Raw genomic sequence first — 27,520 nt, 5'->3', positions numbered from 1 at the left:
AGCAAATGTTTTCATTTTAATCTTATATGTCTTGTAATTATTAAGTGATAGAATTTCTCTATTTAGAATTTGGAGTGACTGTTAAAATTCTGATTTTGGTATTCCTTCCAAAGCATAATGGGTCACTAGGCTTTCCCCATAGCTCTGTGTCTCTTCCTTTGTCTGGTCATCACTGTTACCCCTGGCTGGAGAGGGAGAAACTAGGTAAGGAAAACCAGCTATAATTTTGAAACTTTTTTTTAAAGATTTTTTTTTTTTTAAATTTTTGAGACAGAGAAAGAGAAAGCATGTGTGCACAAGCATGGGGGAGGGGCAGAGGGAGAGGGAGAAGCTCACTCCCCACTGAGCAGGGAGCCTGATGTGGGGCTCAGTCGCAGGACCCTGGGGTCATGACCTGAGCCAAAGGCATACGCTTAACCAACTGAGCCACTCAGATGCTCCAATTTTGAAACTTTTTTTTTTTTGTGAAAGATTTTATATATTTATTTGACAGAAAGCACGAGAGTGGGGAGGGTCAGAGGGAGAAGTGGACTGTCCACCTAGCGGGGAGCCTGCCACAGGACTCCAGGATCATGACCCGAGCCGAAGGTAGATGCTTAACTGGTGTCCCGGAAATCTATATATTCCTAATAAATCTCTCTTAAAACCTGCCTCAAAGAATTGTGGATGATAGGGCCATCCCAGTGGATGAACTAGTGTCTGTATTAGAAATAATGGCAGGAAGACGGTAGTTTAATCATTACAGTATGCCTGAGAATGTGCGGCTTTTGTTTCTAGCTAGAAGTGGGAGTTCTGTGAATACAGGCACTGTGGGTGTGTGTTTGTGCGTGCACGCGTGTGCATTTGCTCCTCTCGTGACTGGAAGTGAGCTGGGCACTGTCTGCAGTCTTCATGGTACCTGGCACAGGGGAGTGGTTGCTCAGTACAGAGTGAAATGAGCCCATTATCTGTGGAGAAAAAATTCATGGAGCTAAATAAGTATCAGCAAATGTGGCTTAGTGCATTTTCAGACTTCATTTTTGGTGATGCAGTTATTACCATAGTTCATATGGGGAGGTGGAAAGTGAGGAGGGACTTCTTTTCCTTTTCAACCAGGAGCTAGTTTCTAGTTCAGTTCCATTTTCCAGAGTACCTTTGGAATCTTAATAGCTAGTACACAGCTGTTTCAAAAATTGTTGGCCCAGTTTGGGGATTTATTCAAACCCTTAATTTATTCAGTCACTAGCTTTTTCTTAGGTGTCTGATTAACATTTTGTTTCTTAGCATCTTCTGTGAAGATTTTACTGAAGAGAAAGCTGAAATAGAATAGATGCTTTTTAAAAAATTTAAAAAAAATTTTTAATAAACATATAATGTATTATTAGCCCCAGGGGTATAGGTCTGTTAATCGCCAGGTTTACACACTTCACAGCAATCACCATAGCACATACCCTCCCCAGTGTCCATAACCCCACCACCCTCTCCTGACCCCCCTCCCCCCAGCAACCCTCAGTTTGTTTTGTGAGATTAAGAGTCTCTTACGGGGGGCACCTGGGTGGCTCAGTGGGTTAGAGCCTCTGCCTTCGGCTCGGGTTATGATCCCAGAGTGCTGGGATCGAGCCCCACAATGGGCTCTCTGCTCAGCGGGGAGCCTGCTTCCCTTCCTCTCTCTCTGCCTGCCTTTCTGCCTAATTGTGATCTCTGTCTGTCAAATAAGTAAATAAAATCTTAAAAAAAAAAAAAAAAGAGTCTCTTACGGTTTGTCTCCCTCCCGATCCCATCTTGTTTCATTTATTCTTTACCCACCCCCAAGCCCCCCACATTGCAGCTCCCCTTCCTCATATCAGGGAGATCATATGATAGTTGTCTTTCTCCGATTGACTTACTTTGCTAAGCATAATACCCTCTAGTTCCAACCACATCGTCGCAAATGGCAAGATTTCATTTCTTTTGATGGCTGCATAGTATTCCATTCTGTGTGTGTGTGTGTGTGTGTGTGTGTGTGTGTGTGTGTGTGTGTGTACCATATCTTCTTCATCCATTCATCTGCTGATGGACATCTAGGTTCTTTCCATAGTTTGGCTATTAGAATAGATGCTTTTTTTTTTTTTTTTTTTTTTTTTTTTTTAGAATAGATGCTTTTTTAATTCTTTTTTTGTTGGTGGTGGTTTGCTACCCCTTTATTTGGTTACCACCGTAAATAATTGTGTACTGATTGCATTTTTATTTATTTATTTTTTTTTTGCTGGTACCAGCAAAGGAGTTTTTTGTTTTTATAAATTTAAAAGCTTTATTTAAAACTGTTAAAGTAGGAGTGCATGGCTGGCTCAGTCAGAAGAACATGCGACTCTTGATTGTGCAGCTTGAGTTCAAGCCCCATGTTGGGTGTGGAGATTACTTAAGTGAATAAATATTTTTTAAAAATTAAAAAACTGTTAAAGTGTATTTTGTATGATTCATCAAAACATTGTTCTAAAACAGCAGCAGATTATAAGATGAAAAGTAAGTCGACTTTCACACTCCTACCCTTCCTGTACTCATTCTGTACTGAAGAAAACATTGATAAGTTTCTTGGGTGTCCTAGGCAAAAAATACGCCTATGTTTCTTAAAATGGAGTCCTTGTCGAGAGTGTTTTGTGTTTAAGCAAACCTTGAACTTTGTGTCTTGGGGTGCTCTCCATATCCCCACACACAGGTCTTTATGTTCACGTCTGATTCACTGTGGCTTTTTTATGTGCCTAGTATGCCATTGTATGAATGTGCCAGAATTTATTGAGCTAGTTGATGGGACGGGCTTCTGGGTTGCTGAACACTTTTTTTTTTTTAAGATTTTATTTATTTGACACAGAGAAAGAGATCACAAGTAGGCAGAGAGGCAGGCAGCGGGGCGGGGGAAGCAAGCTCCCTGCTGAGCAGAGAGACGGATGAGGGGCTCAATCTCAGGACCCTGAGATCATGACCTGAGCAGAAGGCAGAGGCTTAACCCACTGAGCCACCCAGGCGCCCTGAACACTTTTTTTTTTTTTTTTAAGATTTTATTTATTTGTCAGGGAGAGAGAGAGCAAGAGAGTACAAGCAGGAGGAGCTGCAGGCAGAGGGAGAAGCAGACTCCCCGCTGAGCAGGGAGACTGATGCAGGACTTGATCCCAGGATCCTGGGATCATGACCTGGGCTGAAGGCAGATGCTTAACTGATTGAGACACCCAGGTGTCCCTGAACATATATATTTTTTTAAGGAATTCTTAAAAAAATATTTATTTGTCAGAGGACATACGCAGGGGGAGCTGCCTTAATGTTTAATAATTTGTTTGTTTAATAATTTTGATAAAGGGGCCTACATTTGCACTTTGCACTGGACCCTGCCAATTATGTCAGTCCTATAAAGGCTTTTTTTTTTTTTTTTTTTAATGGGGATGTGTGTGTGTGGAGGGAGAGGGGAGGAAGAGAGAGAGAATTTTTTTTTTTTTTTTTTAATAAAGACTTCTATTTATTTGACAGAGAGATAGCACAAGTAGAGCAGCAGGGAGAGGGAGAAACAGGCACTCTGTTGATCAGGGAGCCCAATGCAGGGCTTGATCACAGGAGCCTGGGATCATGACCTGAGCTGAAGGCAGATCCTTAACGGGCTGAGCCACCTGGGTGCCCCAGGGAGAGAGAATCTTAAGCAGGTTCCAGAGCCATTGTGGAGCCCGACACAGGGCTTGATCACACAACCCTGAGATCATGACCTGAGCTGAAATCAAGAGTGAGATGCTTAGCCAGCTGACCCCCCTGCCCCCCGCCCCATGCCCTAGTCCGGTAAACACTATTTAAAAGAAGCACCCCTCACCTGCCTCCTTAGCGCAGTAGGCAGCGCGTCAGTCTCATAAAAGAAGCACCCCTCATCCTCATGCCTTCTTATGCTGCTCCCTGTGAGTGACCACCACTAACAGTTTGGTTACCAACTTGGAGACTTTCGGGAATGCATTATATAAATGCACCTACAGCATTCTTTAGTCTTCTTGAAAACTAATTAAGACTATGTGAACTCAGTGTGTATTTTGTTGAAAAACCTCTAATCTAGAATGCTACAAACTGAAAAAGTCTTTAAAGGAGCTGTGAAAACAGCAGTAGGAAGTTGGTACTGAACTGCAGTTTTAGATTTTGTATTGGTTTGTTTTTTTAAGGTGTACTTTACTGAAGCTTTAGGGAAACAGTTTAAGTTTCAGACCTATCCCTGGGATTTCATTTTCTAAAATCTAGTAAAATGAATCCTAAGCCCATCACAGGCAAGTCAGTAATGAAAATAAAATCGAACCATCAGTCAGGCTCAGTTGAACAGAGCACCACTAGTGGGTGTGTAGGATTACTTGGGGCTTTATTTACTTAAAAAGTGGGCACTGTGAGGACTCTGAATGTGCAGCAGCGGGTGGCTGTGGGTCCGCTGGCCCTGCACCAGGTTCTCCTGAGGGCCCCTGTTCCCCGCACACACGCAGCCCTGTTCTGTCCTGACCATATGAGTAAGCGAATGGGTACAACTGTCAAGCGACAGCTCCAGCTAAGAGGAAAAATAAAGTAGGAGACGAGGGTCGTGTTGTATGGGGCGGACAGGGAAGGGCTCTCTGATCAGATGCCACTTGAGCTGAGACCCGAAGGACGTGAGGGGGAGAGATAGGAGCTCTCTGAGGAGCTGAGCATCGTCCAGAGGGAGAGCAGAACAGGCGAAGGACCCTGATTCTGGATGTGTTAGTAAGGGAGAACTAGGGATTTGCTGGTGGGTTGGGTATGGGATTTGAGAGGAGGATGAGGGGTCTGGATGATGCCAAAGTTTTTGCCTCGAGCAGAGGAAGCAGGAGGTCACCTTGGCTGACATTGGGAAGGTCTCAGCAAGATTGTTGGTGGTGAGAATTCAGTTTTTGTGTTTTTTTTAAAAGACCTATTACAAGTTCAGAAGCCAGTTAGACACCTAACTGTGTTGTAGCTTGATGGCTCTAGAATTCCTGGATCTTGAGAGAAAGAGTACAGTTTGGAGTAATTGCTACATAGATGGTATTAAATTCATAGGACTGGAGATCAGCGAGGACTGTGCTGTTCAGTTAGCTAGCCGTGAGCCACATATGGCTTTTGAGTGCTTGAATTGTGGCTAGTTTGATTTGAGATGTGCTGTGTCAAAAATATACCAGATTTCCAAGACTCAATGTGGGGGAAAAATATAAAATATTTTTATGTTTTTATATATTTTAATATATTTATATATTTATGTTTGGATTGATAATATTTTGAATCTGTTGAGTTAAAATAGAAATATAAATAAAATATATTACTAAATTATTACTAAAATTAATTTTACCCATTTCCTTTTTACTGTGGCTACTGGGAAATTTGAAATTGCATACTGGTGACTTCCATCTTGCAGCTGGGTGGTGCTAATGGAGGAAGCGAGTGTTGGTAGGGAAGTCCAAGGACAGTCTGGAGAACTGGCGGAAGAGGGGAGCTGGAGAAGAGAGGGGGTGATAACAGTTGTGGTCTGTGGGCAAGTGAGCCTCACTAAAATTTCTCTAGAACTCATGGAAAAGAATCAGAGCAGCTAGGCCTGGCCACTGTATGGTAGGTGGGCCGGACTCTTTAGACAGGAACAGCTCTCAGAGATAGTCGGGAGGATCAGGATCTTTCCCTGTAACTTCTCTTGTTTTTGGTTTTGTTTTAAAGTGAGTTCCATCCAGACGGGGATGCAGCCTGTTCGGTGAGAGCTGTGCTGTAACGTGGCCTTTGCCAAAGAACCACAGTCGGAGAAGGTGCACGTGTAAGAGCTTTGACGCAGTTAACGCCGGCAGGTGACTCCCGTGACCCTCAGAACCTCGGTCTCAGGCACCCTCCCACCTGCAGCCTTTGCCTGCTGCAACACCTATAAGAATGTCTTCCCTTCCTTCTCCTTCCAAACTGCGCAGAGTACCTGTCAACACTCACTTAGGCCCCGGGAGTGGGCTCAGCTACACGGAGGGAGGACTTTGTTATCATCCCTCTTGTCATTCAGTTCCTTCCGTCAGTGCGATCTCGTGCCCAGGCCGCGCCTGCCCTGAGTGCCTCCTGGAGACCAGGAGCTGGGCCCAGGTGGTACCACTGGCAGGATGTTGCTCGCCTCGCTGGGGCTGCATCGATCAGCGTCAGGCAAACATTCCGCCCCTTACACGGTATCCTTGCTGCCCCTGCGTTTCGTGCGCCCATTTCCAAACACACATGTGCACATTGAGGAACTGTGTTTGTAACCATTTTTCCCCTAGCTGTGGGGTTGAAACTGTCATGGAAATGGCAACTCCTCCAGTAGACGTGCCCAAGCCTTGCCAGGGCAGGCAGGGGGAAGCTTCGAGAGGGATCGGGTAGCACCCTGCAGTCCGCCCTTGGCTGAAGTGGGGTCAGAGCTGGTCTCACTCTCCCTCTGACGCACAGTTTAGGTCCGTCGGCTTCTCAAAGTGTCTCTAGGGCTGTGGGGCTGGTGAACACTCGTGGCCAAACCGAAAGGTTTGATTAAGAAAGATAGGCTTAATGCAAAGTAAAAAGGTTTTGCCTTGATCCTTCAGAACTGTATGACAGCAAGGCTGCAGGTTAGGTGAGGGGTGGACGGTGTGGTGGAAGCAGCAGCAGCTTCCCAGCTGGACCACGGGGGCCCTGGGCTGCACCCACTGCGGGCCCCGGGGATGCATCTGTAAAATGCAGAGGTTTGGTTTAGCTCCGTGTTTTTCCATGCTGTGAAAGCCATGCTTGGCACAGAGCAGGTGCTCAGATGTTCATTGAATGAACAGATGAATAAAAGGATTCTAGGCGTGAGGCAGGGGTGGATGGGGAGAGGGGACTTTCAGCACTTCCCGTGCTCCTCACCTGTGCCCGCATAAGCTGTTTCAGGTGTAGATTGGGGTTTGCTTCTTTGAGAGAGTTTGAGCAGCCCTAGGTCAGGCCATGTCTTGGAGTAAAAGTCAGCATGCTCCTGACACTGACGCCTGCCTGTTCCTTTCTCCTCCTGTCCCATCCTGTACACTTTCCAGGAGGCAGGATCGCAGGAGCGGAAATGTGCCTTCGGCCAGTGTCAGGTAGGAAGTGCTGCAGGAGTTTCCCAGGGCTGCTGTGAGGAGTGCCAGGGCTTGGGCGGTGGACAGAGATCCTTGCAGTTCTGGAGGCTGTGGGTCTAAAGGCTGGCGTCAGGAGGCTGGGGTCCTGAGGAGGTGCTGTGGAAAGGCCTGTCTGTGCCTCTGTCTCAGCTTCTGGTGTTCCTCAGCTTGTATGCATCTCATTCCTGTCCACCTCTGGCTGCCCGTGGCCGCCTCCTCGGGTCTCTGTCCCCGTTTCCCTCATCTTGTAAGGGCATCAGTCATTGGGTTAGGGGCTGAACAGAGGTAGCTTGACCAGTGTTTAGAAGAGAGTGGAAAGGAGCTACTAGTTGGAAGTGACTCTCGTTCCTCAGACTTGGATCAGCATATCCACGTTCCTAAACCTGGAACATAGAGTTTCCACGGAGTGGAAATGTGGATTCTGGGTCATCGCAGAGCAGATGGATGACGTGGGCCATTGAGGATGATTTTTTTGAGCATGCAATGAAATGACATTCTCCTAGCTTTAAAATTACTAGAGAACACTGCCCCCCCCCAGATTAAACTGCTTTGTCACCCCCACTGTGTCTTGCAGAGTCACCAAATGGTGGTGGCTTCTGATATTTAGATACAATTAAGGGTCACTTGAATCTGATGGGGCAGCCAGTTCCTTTCTTAGTGTCACAAGGTGGGGTCTTTGGAAAATGGGTTCTTTGGAAAACAGTCGTAGACTGTTCAGCATGCTGATATTGATTAAGGACCCACAGGGGCGGTGCCTGGTGGTGCTGTCAGTTAAGTGTCTGAGCACAGTTTGCCTCAGGTCATGAGATCAAGCCCCATGTCAGGCTCTGCATTTATGATTCTCTCTCCCTCTGCTCCGCACCCCCCTCCCGTCACTGGCATGTTCTCTCTTTCTTTTTCCTTATAAAACATTTTGAAACTTCTTTGTTTCTTTCTTTTTCTTTTTTTTTTTTTAAGATTTTTTATTTATTTGACAGAGAGACATCGAGAGAGGGAATACAAGTAGGGCAGAGGGAGAGGCAGAAGCCGGCTCCCCGCTGACAAGGGACCCCGACATAGGACTCCATCCCAGGACCCTGAGATCATGACCTGAGCTGAAGGCAGACGCTTAATGACTGAGCCACCCACGTGCCCCATCTTTCTCTCTTAAAAAGGGTCCCTGGAACAATAGCTCAGTCTCCAAATTTTGGGACCTATTTCATGTGAATTTAAAATTCTTTAAAATTTAATCCTACCTTCCTTTCCCCCCTGTTTTTTTTTTTTTTAAAGGTTTTATTTATTTATTTGACAGAGAGAGAGATCACAAGCAGACAGAGAGAGGGGGGAGCAGGCTCCCCGCTGAGCAGAGAGCCCAATGTGGGGCTCGATCCCGGGACACTGAGACCATGACCTGAGCCGAAGGCAGAGGCTTTAACCCACTGAGCCACCCAGGTGCCCCTCCCCCCTGTTTGATGTCCTGCTTTGTTGATTTGAAGGACTCCTGAAGGCGGATCCTTGGTCAGGTGGGACTGCTCGCAGAACGTACCTCCTGGACAGCCCGAGTTAGGTGCAGACCATTGCTGTGCACGTCCTGCCCTCTGGGGCTGGAAGGACCCTTGGGGTAGCTGCAGGTTATTACCAGACAGTCTGCAGCGGTGAGGAGCTTCACTCTAGGGTTAGCTTAGTCTGCTTTCAGATCCCAGCTCTTCCTCTTACTTGCTGTTTGGAGAAATGAAGTTTCTGTTCTAAGTTTCTGTGTCATCATCTGTACAAAGGGAATAATTACATGTCTTCCTCATGGGGTGTTGGAATGCAGTGAGCATGCATGTAGAACCACTTTGGTAGTAAATTCCAGAAACATAATCCGCTTCTGCTGTTGCTGAAGGAAAACCACATTTATGCTATGAGAAAGGAAGTACCTTTAGTTCACTGACTCTAGACACGGGTGACTGAGCAGCTATAGCTACGATCTTAGCAAACTGCAAGTAGAAGGCAGTGTTCCTAGCCTAGTAAAGGATGTCTACAGAAAACCTACGGACGACATCAGTTTTAATGAGGAAGAGTGGACCCATTTCCTGTATAGCCGGGTACAGGACAGAGGACACCCTGCTGAGGCCGTTTCTCTTCATTGTCCCACCGAGGTGACAGTGGGCCAGCACAGCCAGAGGATGGCCTTGCCCTCTCCAAGGATTGCTGCACTAGAAACAGAAAATTGTTGTCATCTGCAGGTGATGATTCTGTATAAAACCTAGGAGAGTCTGTGGCCTAGCATCTAGGAATAAATGTGTGTGCTGAACATGGGCACTTACTTGAAAGATCTAGGGGGAGACCTAGATAAATGGAGAAATGGTCCTTGTTCATAAATGGGAAGACTCCGTAGTATAAAGTGGTCTGTTTTCCTCAAATTGATCTATATATTTAATGTATCTCTAATTAAAACCCCAGCAGGGTTTCTCACAGAATGTGGTGGTAGATCCTAAAATTGTAAGAGTGAACACAGGGCCAGGCACAGAGAAGACACTCCCAAGGAGGAGTCTCGACACTCGTGTAGAAGTCCAGTAGCTCCAACGGTGTGGTGTAGGCATGGGGGTGGGTGTGCTGAGCACAGAAGAGAGCCCCTGAGAGATGTGTGGTTATGCTGAGCTTGCATCTGGGAGAAAAGTGCAGTTACCGATGGGGATGGAGGGCTGATCCGTCAGGGACACAGGTGCAGCTGGGTTTCCACGTAGAAAAACATGCAATTAGGGGCCTCCTTCACTAATCCTAGATACAGGTAACTCACAGGTGGATTAAGAATGTGATTGTGTTACTAGATTTTACAGGGTTGCACTGCGGTGACTGAACCCCCGAATCTCAGTGGCTTAAGCACCGGACAGTTCTTCAAGGCTCACATTACGCATTGGCAGCTGCCAGTTATAGCTATGGTGCCCTTCCAGGTGTCTGTCCCCTTGTCTTGAGACCCATGCTGAGGAAGCAGTCTCATCTGGGACATGTTCTTCCTTTCATAGCAGAAGAAGCCAGTCCTAATCCCATGATCACTTTTAAAACTGCTTGGACATGGTGTAGGTCATGTCCACTGTGGTCCACTGGCTGCACCAGTCACAGGGGGCAATGCAGGGACATGTTCTCAGCCTGAGGGAGGCACTGCCAGTCCATCCCATGGCAACAATGGTGGGGACTTGCTGTGGAATGGGATGAATGGAACACAAAGGGTTGGTTGGAAACAATGATTCAATTTGCTACAATATGAGAAGAAAAACTTGAATACTTTAGAAGAAAGTACAGACTAGCCTCTTTCTGACCTTGAGGTAGGGAAAGAGGTCTAAGGACTGTGTTCTCAAATTTTAAAGTACATGGCGGGGGTGGGGGAGTCGGGTTGGTGGGAAGGCGCCTTGGTGGCTCAGTCGTTAAGTGGCTGCCTTCCGCTCGGGTCATGATCTCTGAGTCCTGGGATCCAGCCCTGGGCTCCCTGCTCCGCCGGAAGCCTGCTTCTCCCTCTCCCACTCCCCCTGCTTTTGTTCCCTCTTCCACTGTGTCTTTTTCTTTCTCTGTCAAGTAAATAAATAAAATCTTTTTTAAAAATAAAAAAAAAATTAAGTACATTTGGAAGTGCCTGGGTGGCTTGGTCCGTACACATGTGACTCTTGTTCTCAGGGTCATGAGTTCAAGCCCCGCATTGGGCCTAGAGCTTACTTAAAGAAAATGAGTACATTTGTCACTTGGGGAACTTGGTAAAACGGAGATTCTGATTCACTGGGTCTGAGCAAGATCTAACAAAGTCTACCACCACAGTGACCATCTCTTCTCTTAAACCCTACCCTCAATTGCTCTTATAGTAAAGTTCTCAGACCCTTGGGTAGGGAGTGGGGTGGAGAACGGGTCTGTAGGTAGTGAGTTCTGCATAAACTACACAGGTCTTTGACTTTCAGTGAGGGGTTGAAACAGGGATCTATAACACAGCTCTGCCCAAATCACTCCTGTGGTTCTAGTTACTGGTCCTTAGGTAGCACCTGAAAGATGCATCTGGATAAGATTACCCTTATTTATCAAATATTTCTAGGGATTATTACCTTTTTTTCCAGAGGTGTCTGATTTCATATTCACCAGAGTAGAAAACTTACTGCCAATCCCCGAATTAAATATTTCACGTGATAGAAAACTTGACCAGAATCTATACAAAAAGCGTAATCAACTTCATATGTAACAGGAGTCATTTGAAAGGTGACTTTATGTTCAGTGTTTGGATACTTAACCGTTCTTGTTTATATCCTTTTCATAGCTGTGCATGTATATTGCTGTTGTGTTTGTGAGTATACATGTCTGCTACTTTTTATTTTACAGTTAATCTTTGTAATGTTTATGATTTGAACATATCAGTGAAATTTAAAAAACATTTTTAAAAAGATTTTATATATTTTTTTAACAGTGAGACAATGAGAGAGGGAATACAAGCAGGGGGAATGGGAGGGGGAGAAGCAGGCTTCTTGCTAGCAGGGAGCCCAATGTGGGGCTAACATGACCTGAGCAGAAGGCAGACAGTTAACCAACTGAGTCACCCAGGTACCATCAGTGAAATTTTAGAGTTTTGACATCTCTAGAGCTCTACAGATGGTCATGCCCAGTCTGTTCTTTGAGGAGAAGGGTCTTTTCTTTTTTCTAAGATTTTAAAATTTGAGGGCACCTGGGTGGCTCAGTTGGTTGAGCGTCTGCCTTCAGCTCATTTCATGGTCTCAGGATCCTGGGATTGAGCTTCACTTCGGGCTCTCTGCTCAGTAGAGAGCCTGCTTCTCCCTCTTCCTCTGCTGCTCCCCCTGCTTGTACTTGCTCTCACTCTCTGTCAAATGAATGAATAAAATCTTAAAAACACTTTTTTTAAAATTTAAAATTTATATTTATTTGGGGGAGCGGTGGAGAGAGACCAGCAGACTCCTCACCCTGAGCGTGGAGCCCAGCATGGAGCTCAGTCTCACGACCCTGAGATCATGACCTGAGCTGAAACCCAGGAGTTGGATGCTTAATGGGCTGAACCACCTAGGTGCCCTCAAAAGGTTGTTTTTTGTTTGTTTGTTTAAGATTTATTTATTTCATTTGAGAGAGAGAGTGTGAGCACGAGTGGGAGGGGCGGGGGGAGAGGGAGAGAATCCCAAGCAGACTCCCCACTGAGTGTGGAGCCTGATGCAGGGCTCGATTCCACAACCTCGAGGTCATGACCTGAGGTGAAACCAAGAGTTGGACACTTAACCAACTGTGCCACTGAGGCACCCTGAGAAGGGTTTTAATTAGTGTAAAATTCCAACCCCAAATCTTTCACTCTTGTGTCTTACATTGCTGTGCATTTTATTTTATTTTATTTTTTGAAACTGTCATTATTGTTAAGGGATCCACTTCTGTGACTGTCATGAAACCGAGGCCTGATTAACAGTCAGGAATCCTGGAGGTAACTGCACCTGACTCTGAACTTCCCGCTGTGAGCACCGTCTTCTCTAACTCAACTGAAACCCAGGCTCCTGAGCTCTCAACCCCTGCCTCCCTATTCCTGGAAGGTGCTAAAGCCAGCTCTGTAGGAGTCTTTCTCAGAGGAGAAGACAAACCCTCTCCTTTGCTTTACGAGGCAGAAACCCCAGACCGCAGGCAGGTTGGGACCTGTGCAGGCTGCTGGGTATTTTAAAGATTTTGTTTATTTTTAGAGAGCCAGGGAGTATGGGCGTGGGGGAGGTGGGGAGGGTAGAGGGAGAGAGAGGCCCTAGCAGACTCTGTGCTGAGTGTGGGGTTCGATTTCATGGCCTCAAGATCATGACCTGAGTGGAAATCAGAAAGTAGATACCTAACTAACTGTGCCACCCAGGTGTCCCGGCCACTGGCCATTTTAAATATATTTTCGATGATATGGCATTGTCTGTAAAGTATTTTCTGTTTTAGGTCTTAAGAATTATCACTGATGGATGGAGAATTCCAGAGATAAACAGTCATATTAATGCCAGTCCACTGGGCCTCCCAGAGTAGTGGAGCTTCTCAGCATCTTTCCCAGATTCAGGGATGCCTCAGAATACACTAAAAATTGGTAGCATTTCTTTTTTTTTTTTTTTTTTAAGATTTATTTATTTATTTATTTGACAGAGAGAGATCACAGTAGACAGAGGCAGGCAGAGAGAGAGAGGGAAGCAGCTCCCGGCTGAGCAGAGAGCCCGATGCGGGACTCGATCCCAGGACCCTGAGATCATGACCTGAGCCGAAGGCAGCGGCTTAACCCACTGAGCCACCCAGGCGCCCCAAATTGGTAGCATTTCTAAATTCTTTAGCAGCTGTACTTGACCCCAGCAAATGTTTATGAATGACAGGTGCTTCTCCATCATCTTGCCCTTCCACCAGCCCCTGGAGCGTGGCCTCTGCACTGCACTTGGCCTTCGGTGTTGCAGAGCCACTGGCCAGTTGAGCTCCGTCCTAGTGGTGGCTCTGCCATGAGCATCCTATTGCACCTCTGTCTTTAGAGCCACGAAAACCCAACTTGGTGGCTCTGTGCAGTGGAAATAAACCCAGGATCATTTCAGGGGCTGTAAGTACCCCGACATGTCAGGTGCCTGCTTTGCTGCTGGGCCTGGAGTGTGTGCTGCAGGGAAGTGCTGTGTGTGGAAGGCATTGAACGTAGGCCCAGCTCATTTAGTGTGGGTATTCCAAGATTGCAAATGAGGACTGAGTCGTGCCTGGGGGAGAGGGAGGGATTGGGAAATTTCGATCCCATGGAGTTCTGATTGATTTACTGTATAGCACAATATAATTTATGTGATTCTTATTTTTTAAAAAATATTTTTATTTATGTATTTATTTATTTTAAGAGTTTTTATTTATCTGACGGAGATAGAGAGCACCAGTAGGCAGAGCAGCAGACAGAGGGAAAGGGAGAAGCAGGCTCTTGGCTGAGCAGGGAGCCTGACGTGGCGCTCGATCCCACAGGATAGGAGCCAAAGGATGCTGCTTAACCAACTGAGCCACCCAGGTGCCCCTTTATGCAGATTTTTAAAGGATAATAAATATACTCATTTATATACTTAAAATCTTATTTCTAAATGGTATCTTCAGTTTAACTTTTCAACCCTAGGAAATTAAGGATATAAGGACCCTGGATGGTCTAGGTCTACCTGATACCTTGGCCCTTAGGGAAAATGGTAAGTCTATTTTAAAAGGTCATATTTCCCAAAGTGTGTTCTCAGGAACACAGAAGAAATCTATAATTAAGTGAATATGGAAAACGCTGTCTACTTTGTTTTCTTCCTGGAGGGTCCAGATGCACATTACCTACCATATTAAAAGTTATAATAATAATAAGTAAACCTACTTTTGTTTCAGCTCTGGTATTTCCCTAATTCATGCAAGAGGAAGAATTTCTACAGCAAAATAATAAATATTATATCACCTAGAATAAATACACTTTAGGGGGACTGTAGCAGCTTTTACTTTAAATGATGACACTATTCATTTAAATAGCTTCCTAGGGACTGTAGCTACATAGTTATCCTCAGAGTCACAGCTAAAGACTTGATTTAATCTTTGAAGCATGTAATTAATGGATAAAAAATACAGGTACTTTGAACCTATTCTGAGTTCTCAAATGTATATCTTTTTGCAAAATCAAAGAATTTTATTCTGATCTTTTAAAATTTCTAATAGGATATGTATCAGATAATCATCTAAAATTTTTTATTGAATTAGGTATCTCTTATTGAGAGATGCCAAATCTTACCAAAATATTGCTTATTACCCAGTTTCATTTTGGAGAACTGTCATATGTATCACTTAGCTTATGGCTTTATTTTAGTATTTTTTTAAAATGCACAGTCTTACCGGTGAGCCTCAGAATTTCACACCACTTCACCCCCCCACCTACTGAAACTCAGAAGACAGATCACTGTAATTTTGAGGTCAGTAGTTGAAAGCTGTAGAGTTTAAAAAAATTTTTTGAAAGAGTGTGTGCGCGGGGCTGGGGGTAGGGTGAGGGGGTGCAGAGTGAGAGGGAGGGAATCTCGAGGCTCCACTCTGAGCAAGGAACCCAGTGACACAGGGCTTGATCTCACAACTCTGAGATCATGACCTGAGCTGAAATCAAGAGTTGGATGCTTAACAGACTGAGCCCCCCCCCCCCCAGGCGCCCCAGGAGCTGTAGAATTTTTATGCACAGATAGATGTTGGACAAGCAACAGTATCGCTCAGAGAAACTATTTTGATACACCGTCGTGATCTAGTATTTGATAAATGTTTCATCCTTGACTAAATGGTTTTCATCATGGTAGAGCCTTTTGTATTTTCGGAATTCTAAAAATCTGCTTGTTTAGATTTTTTGTTTCTAAAAAAGTTGTTTAGTGTTGAAAATTTTTCTTGGAGTTGAAGGTCCATATAGTTTCTCCTAATTGAAATTTCTAAATTTCTGAAATTTAGTTTCATTACTTTCCAGCAGTTTTTAGGATTTCATAATGATGAACTTTGTTTTAACGTTTGGCTTTTGTTTGGTAGCTGTATTGTCGTTCACAGGAGGATGCTTTCAGATGTCAGTGTGTGCACTTAACTGCCTGCCCTCTGACCCAAAGGGCTTTCTGCATGGTTTTTCATTCTGTAAAGTGCCTGACATGTGGTTTGCCCTTTCTAGGGAAAAACGACATTTTTGTAAGTCTCCAATAAGGACTTTTTTGAAGGTACAAAAGCTGCCATTTTGCAGCCCTGCTGATGAATTCTGGTGTCTAATAGCTCTAGATGAGTGATAAATGCTGGTTATTGTAATGAAACTTGCAAAGAGATTTCAGTCTGGGAAAATCAGCCCAGCTTTCAAACCAGAAATATTAACAGATGAGAATGAATCATCTAATAACTGGCCTCGGAGTAAAAGTTAGAAATAAAACAATGTTACTTTGCATAAGTAGTTTATCTCCCTCTGGTTAGCCCCTTTAGGACTCTAAGAACTTAGAGGCTGGCCCAGACTTTGGGTTCTGTAAGCACTGGCCAGCAGCACACCAGGGGGAGAGTTTCTCCAGGCTGGACTGAAAAGCTCTTCCCTTTTATTTAGTCTCATTACACACGTGGTACAGTTCCCGTTTGTTTTGCTTTTGGAAGTCTATCTTGTGCTTCTGATTCTCTGTGCGACCAGGTCCTTTCATTTCACCTGCCCTCATTATCTAGCTGTTCTTCCTTTTTCTTATCTTTTCAGCTTAGAGATTAACCAGGTCTGTTATGTGTGTGCAATTTAGTAAGACCTTTGCTATTTCCTGTTACTCTGGAGTAATACTTTCAGCGATAAGAACAACCCTACGTTCATGAAAATAATTCATTTTCGTTGTCACTGGAGAATATATATTGGTCAGTGTATTTCTGATAGCCTGGCTAGTAAAAATGGAATTTAATCTTTATGCAGTTCTTCCTATTTGCGTGGAAAGCGCTCATGTCCCACACTAGTCTCATTGCTTATATTGTCTTAGAAGCCTTATTCACTTCCTAGGACTTGGCACGTTTCTAAATGGGGAAGCAGTTGTAGGTCCGACTCTCCCTGTCTCCATAGTTTTTCAGATACAGAAGCTTAACCAGGTGCATATGACCAGCTTTTAGCCTGTCATTTTTTCAGTGATAAGAGTTCTGGTTTAGGCTGATTTCTATGGATTTTCTCTTCTGGCCATAGATTAGCTCTGAAGGCCTGCTACCTACTAAAGAAAATGAGTGATCCCTTATGTTCCAAATCGATGCACTGAGATTATGTACATGTGTGTAATTAGCTCATTATAAATGTGCACTCTCTGATATGCCGGGCAAATATTTAGGATCTTTGTGAAAAGTAGTAGAATCTAAAAGCTTAGTTCAAACATCTACTTTCTTTGTTCTGTTTTCTTCTACTTATATTTTTTATATCCTTTATTCTTCCCCTTCAAAGGCTTTTGTGTGTGTGTGAAAGTTGTATTGATACAGAAATTGGGGAATTATGAAAAGACCATTTCAGGTAATTCAGGCCCTTGAATATTGAGCACTTTGTCAAATTTATTGTGAAATTTGTAGTGTAGAAGACCAGGTAAAATATGAAGGCATAAATTGCAAAAGTACCAAACTAGATCAAGGAAGGTGGAAGACAGTGGGTTTCAGCAGGAAGAAGTACAAGTTGATTACCTCAGGATGAAGCCCAAAGCCCATTAACATAGGATGGTAAATACAGAAGGAACGAATCTGAGGGTCGTTGATTTTTTATCACTAACAGCGTGCCCTGTACCTGGCGTATGCAAAGCCTCTAGCACACGTGTGAGTGGTGGAAGAGTGAACTAGGGCTCTTGGGCTAGAGTTGTTCCCCACCTGGCAGCTGAGAACTTGACTGGGGCCCAGTAGTTTCCCATACATGCTAGCATTAGGAATATTGTATTTTTCAAGGCTGTCTCTCAGAATTTATTCCCCTATTTAGATGTGGAAAGTGTTTAGTTTGACAGTTTTGCTCACCTGCCAAGGCCTAAGTATTTTGCTAATTAGCATGTGGAACATCTCACAGTTTGGCTTTGGGGAGCTTTCAGCCTTGCTTGTGAAGGAACCCACATGCAGGAGGCCGTTGGGAGAATAGTGTGAATGCGTGTCATTGAGAAGCAGAGAGCAGGGAGGACAGCGAGTGCCCCCAGTGTCACAGAAAGTGAGTAGTGTGGCCTTAAGTAGTCAGGGATGGCTTCTTAGAGGAGATAGGGCAGGGGTTGGCTGTTGCCATTTAAGTGTTAATGTTTCAGCAGTGCTCACGCCTTCAGAAACTTTCCTGAGCATGTTACTTTAGTCTCTTTTGTGGGGTGTTTTTGTTTTGTTTTGTTTTGTTTTTGCAGTGTTTTAATTTATCTCCTTCAGACAGTCCAGCCAAGTTGACCGGAAGCTAGTTTTCAATAGTGTTAGACTTTAGAGTTGTTTCCTATCAAGAGTCCCATATTTTGGGGCGCCTGGGTGGCTCAGTTGGTTAAGCGGCTGCCTTTGGCTCGGGTCATGATCCCAGCATCCCTGGGATCGAGTCCCACATTGGGCTCCTTGCTCAGCAGGGAGCCTGCTTCTCCCTCCTCCTCTGCCTGCAACTCTGTCTGCCTGTGCTCGCTCTCTCGCTCCTCGCTCTCTCTCTCTCTGACAAATAAATAAATACAATCTTAAAAAAAAAAAAAGAGTCCCATATTTTGCCCCTTAAAGTAGTCCTTAGGGCTGTCGACACCTGTTACTGCTCTCCCCTCCTCCCCGGCATGGGAGAGGCGAGCTCTCCCTGAGCCCTGCTTGGAATGATGCCATGAGACTTGCTTTAACTGGGGAGATGGGGACTCACTCCCAGGAGGGAGTTTCCAAAGCACTGGTGCATGCTTTGACATAGATTTTCTTTGCCCCTGGTTTCTGAACTAGCAGGGTTCAAGGTTGGTGACCGCGCTGTCATCTTGTGTGCGGAGTCCCAGGTTGTGCTGTGATTATGCTGAGCGTTCCTGCCAGTCCAGTATGGACCTGACTACTGTGATTTGGGGATTGCTTGTTTCTGCAGCATAATCCACCCTGTTTTGACTAAATAACCTTTCTTCCTGAATTTTGAACCTTGAAATTTGGCCCCCAGGGTTAGTGTTAGTTTTCTTTTTGCTTTGTCAGTAAGCATCGTGGTCCTTGCTGTTCTGTATACAGTTTGACATTGTCTCTGAATCTTCCATGATTACTTTCTGCTGCAATGCCATTTGACCTGATGACATTTGAGACCCACCAAACACAAAGGCAGGTGTTTTCCACTTCCCTCAGACCATCCCTCTGGTACTCTGTGCTGTCTCAAGAGTGGCTCTGCTTAGCATCCCATCTTGCAGGTGTAAAGGGGAGTGTCTCGTACAGTCCATAGGTACAGGGAGGAGGGGGTGTGGGTTCTGCTGAGCCTGTGACTCTGCTTAGTCCAACGTAGGAGAGAATCTAAGCCAGTATTGTTTAGCAGAACTTCTGCAGTGACAGAAATGTCCTATATTTGCACAACAGCCACTAGCTACACATGGCCTTGAGCTCTTGAAATGTGACTGGTGTGGCCGATTTTTTTTTTTTTTTAAGATTTTATTTGTTTATTTGACAGAGATCACAAGTAGGCAGAGAGGCAGGCAGAGAGAGAGGGGGAAGCAGGTTCTCCGCCAAGCAGAGAGCCTGATGCGGGACTGGATCCCAGGATCCTGGGATCACAACCTGAGCCGAAGGCAGAGGCTTAACCCACTGAGCCACCCAGGCGCCCACGTGTGGCCGATTTTTAATTAAAATGTTAAATAGCCATATTGGACCCTACCACAGCACTGGGAAGATGTAATGTTAGGTGAAAAGCAGAGAATACAGAAGTATGTATTAGTATTTAACCTGTTGAAATAAGAAAACATTTTAAGTTCTATGAAAAGGAAAAATAACCACTGAAAATGACCACATGGAAATAGTGTGAATTATATTAAGGTGGAGAAATTGTGTATGGGTGTCCTTCTGTTTTCATATTTAGAAAAATACTTTAACCAACTTTTGTAATGAAAGTAGATGTGATCCACTTGAGCAGAAAAGCAGAAGTGCTTGGAGAGTAAAAGAGCGAGGCCATCGGTTAAACATATTTCCATGTACAAGACCTGCGCTTTGCACTATGTGCTGAGAAGCACCGTTTGGAATGGTTGACGGGTGTTCTGTGACTGGTTGTGCTGCCATACAAGCCAGTGGAGACTGTGCCACAGATGATAGCTGTGAGCCATGTCAGAAAGGGATGATGCTTTTGAAATAGTCGTAATGTGTTTTCAGCAGATCTAAAAATACATGGGCCCTACTACAAAAGAAGAAGGAAACCCTTTGACATTTAAATTCCACTGGTCACTTGTCCTCTTGGCTTGAGCTCTAAGGAATGGACTACAGGATGTCTGTTTCTTCGAGCTTCTAGGAGTCACTGCTGCTTGCACCCGAGATGACTCTGTAGGCACACAAATGGAGCTGTAATTTGAATTACTTCTAGGAATGTGTGTGGTGTTACAGAGAGGACAGAAAGACACCATTTTATTTCTTGAAACTTTGTTACACAAGGAAAGAGATTTTGGAAGATCAGTTAACTCCTTCAGAATGACCCTTTATCCCACTGTAAAAAAGAGCCTTCATTATTCTGTCACTCATTTGAAACTTGTGGCCTTACCATGTCTTAATTATTTGTTGAAAAAGTACTTAGTAATAACTTAAGTTCTAAATCTGTTTTCTTTTTTTCTTAGTGGACAGATCATTTGGGACTAATTATATGACTCAGAAAACATATAGACTAGATAGTTAAAGAATTAAATGCTTTTATTTTATTTTTTAATTAACACATAATGTATTATTTGTTTCAGGGGAACAGGTCTGTGATTCATCAGTCTTTTTTTTTTTTTTATAGATTTTATTTATTCATCTGACAGACAGATCACAAGCAGGCAGAGAGGCAGGCAGAGAGAGAGGACGAAAAGCCGGCCTCCCGCTGAGCAGAGAGCCCGATGTGGGGCTCAGATTCATCAGTCTTATACAACACCCAGTGCTCACCACCACACATACCTCCCCAGCATCCATCACCTGGCCACCCCATCACCCCACCCTCCTCCCCTCGGTGCTTTTATTTTTAAAATTCAGTTTGTTATGCTAGTCCCAGATCTAATCCTAAATGTCCCAGGCCCCAGGGCCCTGACTCCTGGAGACCCAGCATGGTGTGAGGTTTCCGGTGGTGGTGGTGGGGTATCTTGAGAGGGAGCAGGGGGCATGATGTGTATTCCTCCTGCCCTCTGCACTTTGACTTCCAGGCTCAGACTAATATTAAGCCTGGAGGCTTTGCTTGATCCCCAAGCCTGCACAGAGTTGCCCCAGTCTTGGGGGAAGATTTTCATTCATCACCAGGGCTATTTTTGTTTTATTTTATTTTTTTTTTAATTTTTATTTATTTATTTGACAGACAGAGACCACAAGTAGACAGAGAGGCAGGCAGAGAGAGAGGAGGAAGCAGGCTCCCCAGTGAGCAGAGAGCCTGATGCGGGGCTCGATCCCAGGACCCTGAGATCATGACCCGAGCCGAAGGCAGAGGCTTTAACCCACTGAGCCACCCAGGCACCCCAGAGCTATTTTTAATCCGTGATTAGAAATAGCATTTCTAGAAGTTGTACACTGGGCTGCAGAAAAAGCACCCAGGGTGTGCTGAGGTCCTCTGGATCTGTGCTGTTTGGGGCTGGTGTGGCTTCTCTGCAGAGACGGCTCTGCAGGTGTGCACATTTCAAAACAAATAGAAAACTGGGCAGCAAAGGGGGTCATTGTATTTCTGTGTACATCCTCTGCACCTTAACCACCTTCAGTTCTTTGCAGTGTCACATTTGAATTTGTAGCAGAGAATAACATGTTAACAAGAGGGAAGACTAGAAACTAGGTTCTTATCAGTGAAGGAGATTGCATAGTTTTTTGTTTGTTTTAAGGATAGTAAGGAAGTCGAGAATTTTTTGTTCCAGAAGAGTAGTATTTTTTACACACATACTGTTCTCATAATCTGGTCACTGAAGGGACGTGTAAAATAAAGCAGGTATAAACAGTTTGAGGGGTGCAGTTTGTAACAATACCTTCCATTTGTGTGACAGTTTATGAAATGCAAAGGCCACAAAAACATAAATGTGCTTCTCCTTTGCTCTTGGCAACGACCTTATGAGACATTAAAGTGTAGAGAGAGCTTGTATTTATTATTCTGTTTTACAGATGAGAAAACAAAGACCCCAAGAAGTCATGGGCACAAAACCAGCTATTAAGTAGCAGAGATGAGACTGACTACAAAAACCTAGATGTTATGACTGCTAGGCTCGTGAACTTTCCACTCTCCCGTGCTACCTGCAAGAATTAAAGAAGACCTAAGTGGTATAGAAACTTCCATAGGCATTTAATTATACCTGTATATATTTTTTGCATCCTTAATGGAAACCATTTAAAGTTTGATGTAAAAAAGACAGAAAAATCTAAAATAAGTGTGTTATAATGGGACTTTTTTTTTTTAAAGACTATTTGAGAGAGCGACTGAGCGAGAGCAAGAGTGGCGGGGAGGAGCAGAGGGAGAGGGAGAAACAGACTCCCCGCTGAGCTGGGAGCCAGATGCGGGGCTTGTTCCCAGGTCTCTGGGATCATGATCTGAGCCAAAGGCAGACACCTAACGAACTGAGACACCCAGGCCCCCCCCTTATTGTGAGAACTTTTAAATTGTCATTTATGCAGCCCGGTCTTTAGGATAATTTGGGTTAGTTTTGTGTGGAAGAAAGATACTCAAGATGATCCAAAGGTCCTCTTTTTTCTGTAAACCTCTGGAGAATCAGATGTTGAAAAATGAAGTGAAGCAAGACAAAAAGCCTTTGATTATATACAGTGGTGCTCTTCCTTTAAAACTCTTCTGGAGGAGCACCTGGGTGACCCAGTCTGTTATACATACGACTGTGGCTCAGGTCATGATCTCAGGGTCCTAAGATGGAGCCCTTATCAGGCTTCCCGCTCAGTGGGGAGTCTGCTTATCCCTTTGCCTCTACCCCCACTTGTTCTCTCTCTCTCTCTCATTAAAAAAAAGTCTTGAAAAACTTTTGGAGAATTTAGTTAAACCCAAATGAAATTTAACTTCATACTGACTAAATTTCACATTTAGAATGAGCGTAACAGTTTGAAATTTGGGTGTTTGCCAGCTGTGTTCTTGAACTTGTCAGGCAGACGTTAGATGGGTTTTGCCTCGGTTTCTCAGACCCTTCCACTGTTTTGACCATGTGGTAGATTGTAACCCAAAATAAATTTTAATTAAGAATCATGAGCCAACATACCTAGGAGTCTCCTTTCAGTTCAGAACTGGAAATAGAGTCTCTCATTTAGTCAAATGTTCATCCCTCTATCAGAGGCTTGCTTCTTAGGGAGAAGTGGCTTAGTTATGGCCCAGTATTCTGTACCGGGGTCCTCTGGTTACAGTTGTTCAAAATACAAAGAATGGACACTGGCTCCAAAAATATTTAGACCTGCCATTACAGTGCAGGGAGAGCCATCTTGTACTATTTCTGTCTCAGACCCTGTTACTGGGATCCACTCAGAGTTCTTGCACAGACAGCTGCCAGATAGCCTGTCAGCAGCAGACTTACCAGTGTCCGCTCTTCTCCGTGGTCCTCTGCAGTCTGAACTAGAGAGAGTGAAAAAAAAGATCATAACTGCTAGTGACTCTAGGGATCTGGCCCATTATTTAAAAATGATAGATCAGCTATTGGACAGGTTCGAGGAAGAGTTCTCATAGGGTTTTAACCAGCTCTGAGGAGAGCTTGGGAGTTTAGTGTACTTCATTTTGCATTTGTATGCTGATTTTTTTTCTCACTCACTTCTTGAATCCTTGCACTTGGCTAAAGAAGTGTGAAATCTCTTAGTGACAACAGAGAGAATCCTGTGGTTGGTTGGGTTGAAACCTTTTTTTTTCTTTTTTTCTTTTAGAGAGAGAGAGCTGGGAAGATGCGAGGTACAGAGGGAGAGAGAAAATCTCAAGCAGGTTCCATGCCTGTCATGGAGCCTGACACGGGGCTCGATCTCACAACCCTGAGATCATGACCTGAACTGAAATCAAGAGTTGGGCACCCAACAGACTGAGCCACCCAGGTGCCTCTGATTAGTTTATAATTTAGTTCCATGTGGTTAGGGAATGTATTTTCTATGATTTGAATCCTTTTAAGTTTGTTGCAACCTTCTTTAGAGCCCAGAATTCGGTCTTCTGTCTGATTGATGATAATGTTGCTCTAGTTTTCTAAATCCTTATTGATTTTCTGTTTACTTTCAGTGATTGAGAGAGGGATTTTGAAATCTAGTACAGTCATGGATTTGTTTATTTCTCCTGTCAGTTTTCACGCATTTGGAAACTCTGCAACCAGGTATATAATAAATAGGACTGTTACATCCTCTTGGTAATTGACCTCTTTATCATTACAAAATGACCTTTACTTCTGTTAATGCTCTGTTCTGAAATCTGCCAGATATTAATGTGGACATTCCACCCTGTACTTGTTCTAAAAAAAAAAGATGTACTTATTTATTTGAGAGAGAGTGTTTGAGAGGGCCAGCTAGAGGAAGGGCAGAGAGAGAGGGAGAGGGAATCCCCAAGCCGACCCCCTGCCAAACACAGAGCCCAACGCAGAGCCCTAGCCCAGGATCCCAAGATCCCAACCTGAGACAACATCAAGAGTCAGCTGCCATCTGACTGAGCCACTGGGACCCATTCCACCTTGCTTTTGTCAGTGTTGGCATGGTGTATCATTTTCCATCCTTTTACTCTGAACCTATCCATGCCTTTATATTTAATGTGGGTATTTTTATAAGCAGCATGTATCTGGGTCTTGCAGTTTTAAAGTCCGTTCTGATTTTCTCTGCTTTTTAATTGGTTGGTTCGACCGTTTACATTTGTTATGATTATTAATCTCTATCATATCACAGCCTATCTCCAAGTGGTGTTCTACCATTGCGGGTAGTAGTAGTAGATTTCCCCCCTCCAGCCTTTGTGCTCTGTTGCTCTCCATTTTGCTTCTACAGATATTGCAGACCTCATAAGAAATTGTTACTATTTTTGTTTCAATAGTGGAATTATCTTTGAAAGGTACTGAAATAATAAGAAGAATGTAGTTATACTGTTTCCGCTACTCTTTGTTCCTTTGAGTGGATGCACCTTTTGTTCTGGTGTCATTTTACTTCTGCTCCAACATTTCTGATGGCTGTCTGCTGCTGCTGCTGCTGCTGGAACCCTCCAGCTTTGGCAAGTCTGAAAAAGTTTGTTTTACCTTTGTTTTGGAAGATTTTGTGATGAGTATAGAATTCTAAGTTGATGGGTTTTTCTTCCAGTCCTTAAACTTTTTTTGCCTAATTATCTTCTCCTTTGCATGTTTCTGACAAGAAGGTTGGTGTCCTTATTCATCCTTTTCTGTGTTCTATGTAGTGTGTCTCTTCCCAGCAGTTTTGAGCTTCTTCCCTTTACTATTTGTTTGGACAGTTTTGCTGCAGGAAGCCTAGGTGTCAATTTCTTTATGTTTCTTGTGTTTAGATTTTAGTGAACTTCTTGGATCTGTGCTTTTAGTTGTCATCAATTTTGGGGAAAATGTTGGTCATTATTTTCTCAAATATTTCTTGACCCCTTCTCTTTCTCTTTCAACTAAACATATGTTAGATTTCTGAAAATTGTCACCCAGCTTGCTGAAGCTGTGTTATTTTATTCCTTTTCTCTCTGTGTTTCACATTGTATGGTTTCTTTTGCAGTTTAAGACTCTGGACTCTTGGGGCGCCTGGGTGGCTCAGTGGGTTAAAGCCTCTGCCTTCGGCTCAGGTCATCATCTCAGGGTCCTGGGATTGAGGCCCACATCTGGCTCTCTGCTCAGCAGGGAGCCTGCTTCCTCCTCTCTCTCTCTGCCTACCTCTCTGCCTACTTGTGATCTCTGTCAAATAAATAAATAAAATCTTAAAAAAAAAAAAAAGACTCTGGACTCTTTCCTTCTGAAGTGACTGATCTGCCATTACCCCATGCTGCCTTCTTTTCCTCTCTGATATTGTAGTTTTCATTTGTAGATGTTTGACTTTCAATCTTCTATATTTTCTGTTCATCACATGTATGGCTTTTTGTCATAGTAACTGCTTCAGAGTCCTTCTTAGTCCTTTCTGCTAATCTGACATTTGTATCAGTTCTTAGTTGGTTTTAGTGAGTTTATTTTTCTCTTAATTTCTGCTTCTGCTTTGCATGTCTGCTAATTTTTTATTAGGTGCCAACCATTATAAATTTTACTTTTTAAAAAAAGATTTTACTTGTTTGAAAGAGCACGAATGAGGAGAGGAGTAGAGGGGGAAGGAGAAAGAGGGGGAAAAAATCTCCAAGCTTGGAGCCCGATGTGGGGCTCGATCCCATGACCCTGAGATCGGGACCTGAGCCAAAACCAAGAGGCAGACACTAAACCGACTGAGCCATCCAGGCACCTCTAAATTTCACTTTGTTAGGTGCTAGGTATTTTTGTGTTCCTATAAACTTCTTGAGGTTTTTTCTGGGACCATAGTGAAATTAGAAATAGTTTGGTCCTTTCAGGTCTTTCTTTCAGGATGTTAGGCACACACTGTTTTCTGTCTAGGGCTAGTTGCTTCCCCTTTTAAAATTAGGAGCCTTCCGAGTACCCAGTGTCCCTGAACTTAGGAGGTTTTCTGGTCTGGCTGGTGGGAAACGGCGCTGTTCCTGGCGATGCTGAGCATCAAGTCCTGTTTCCTCCCAGGCTTCGTGATGACCTTTCCTGTGCTCAGGGAGTTTCCTCCCGTGCATGCCCTGATTAAATGATGAGTTCTTGAGGGCTGCCCTCTGCTGAGCTCTGGTGCTGTGTGCTGTGAGCTCAGGCTGCTGTTTGTCTTTGACCCAGCTGCTTTGGCTGTTGCTTCGTCTGCCCTCAGTCTTGTTTGATCTTCACTGAATGAGTACCAGCTTGTCACCTTGCTTTAGGGGATGTCCCCAGAATTCAGTGTATTGTTTAATTGATAATCTGTATGGCATCCCAAGATTCAAACATATTAAAGAATTAATGAAAAATGTTTTAATTTTGAGAGTCAGCTGGAAAATTTCAGCAGGTGAAAATTATAGAAAAATATTTGCTTTATCTATTTTCCATAATTCAAGCTTTTTAAAGTTTTTATTTATTTATTTATTTGACAGAGAGAGAGAGAGGGAGAATAAGAGTGTGTACACAAGCAGGGGGCAGTGGTAGGCAAGGGAGAGGAAGAAACAGGCTCCTGGCTGAGCAGGGAGCCTGATGTGGGGCTCAATCCTCGGGACCCTGAGATCATGACCCAAGCTGAAGGCAGATACTTCACTGACTGAGCCACCCAGGCACCTGTGTTTTCCATAATTCAGGAAAGACAGTACGGTGGAGAAAATTTTTAAAAATAGTATATATACTAATGACAACTTAATGTAATAACTTAGTCATATGGTAGATATAAACATTTTTTCTTTATATTTAATGTAGATAAAACTTACTGTGTAGTTATCATGAAATGCAAGAAATGAAGTCTTAAATCTTTGGTGAAGAGTCTTTCAGACTTCATGTTTTACTAACAATTCTCTTTTAAAGTCACTCTATTTTTTTTTTAAGATTTGTTTATTTGTCAGAGAGAGAGAACGAGCGAGCGTGCGCACAAGAGCACAGCACACACAGGGGGAGCAGCAGGCCGAGGGAGAAGCAGGATCCCCACAGAGCAAGCAGCCTGATGTGAGGCTCGATCCCAGGACCAGGGGTCATGACCTGAGCTGAAGGCAGACGCTTGCTTAACCAACTGAACCACCCAGGCACCCCTAAAATCATTTTTTTAAGGAAAGATTTATTTTATTTTTTAGAGAGGAAGTGCATGAGTGGGGTGAGTGGCAGAGGGAAGGGAAGGGATCTCAACCAGACTCCCTGCTGAGCAGGGAGGGAGCCTGACAAAGGACTGAATCTCATGACCTTGAGACCATG

The 27,520-nt window shown here is 44.0% G+C and overlaps 1 protein-coding gene across 1 annotated transcript in view; it reads left to right on the top strand.

Annotated features, from left to right (window-relative positions):
* Positions 1-27,520, top strand: part of KIAA0232 — an 83,948-nt gene that overhangs the window by 5,493 nt on the left and 50,935 nt on the right. The window contains exon 2 of the mRNA XM_080797749.1: positions 5,668-5,792. The gene's annotated coding sequence lies outside the window, so the exon portion shown is untranslated. The remainder of the gene's footprint in view (positions 1-5,667; positions 5,793-27,520) is intronic.

The sequence above is a fragment of the Martes martes genome, assembly GCF_963455335.1.
Source record: "Martes martes genome assembly, chromosome: 2".
In the NCBI taxonomy this organism is placed as follows: domain Eukaryota; kingdom Metazoa; phylum Chordata; class Mammalia; order Carnivora; family Mustelidae; genus Martes; species Martes martes.
Note: the sequence above shows the minus strand (reverse complement) of the source record. Positions and strands in the feature narration are given on the sequence as shown.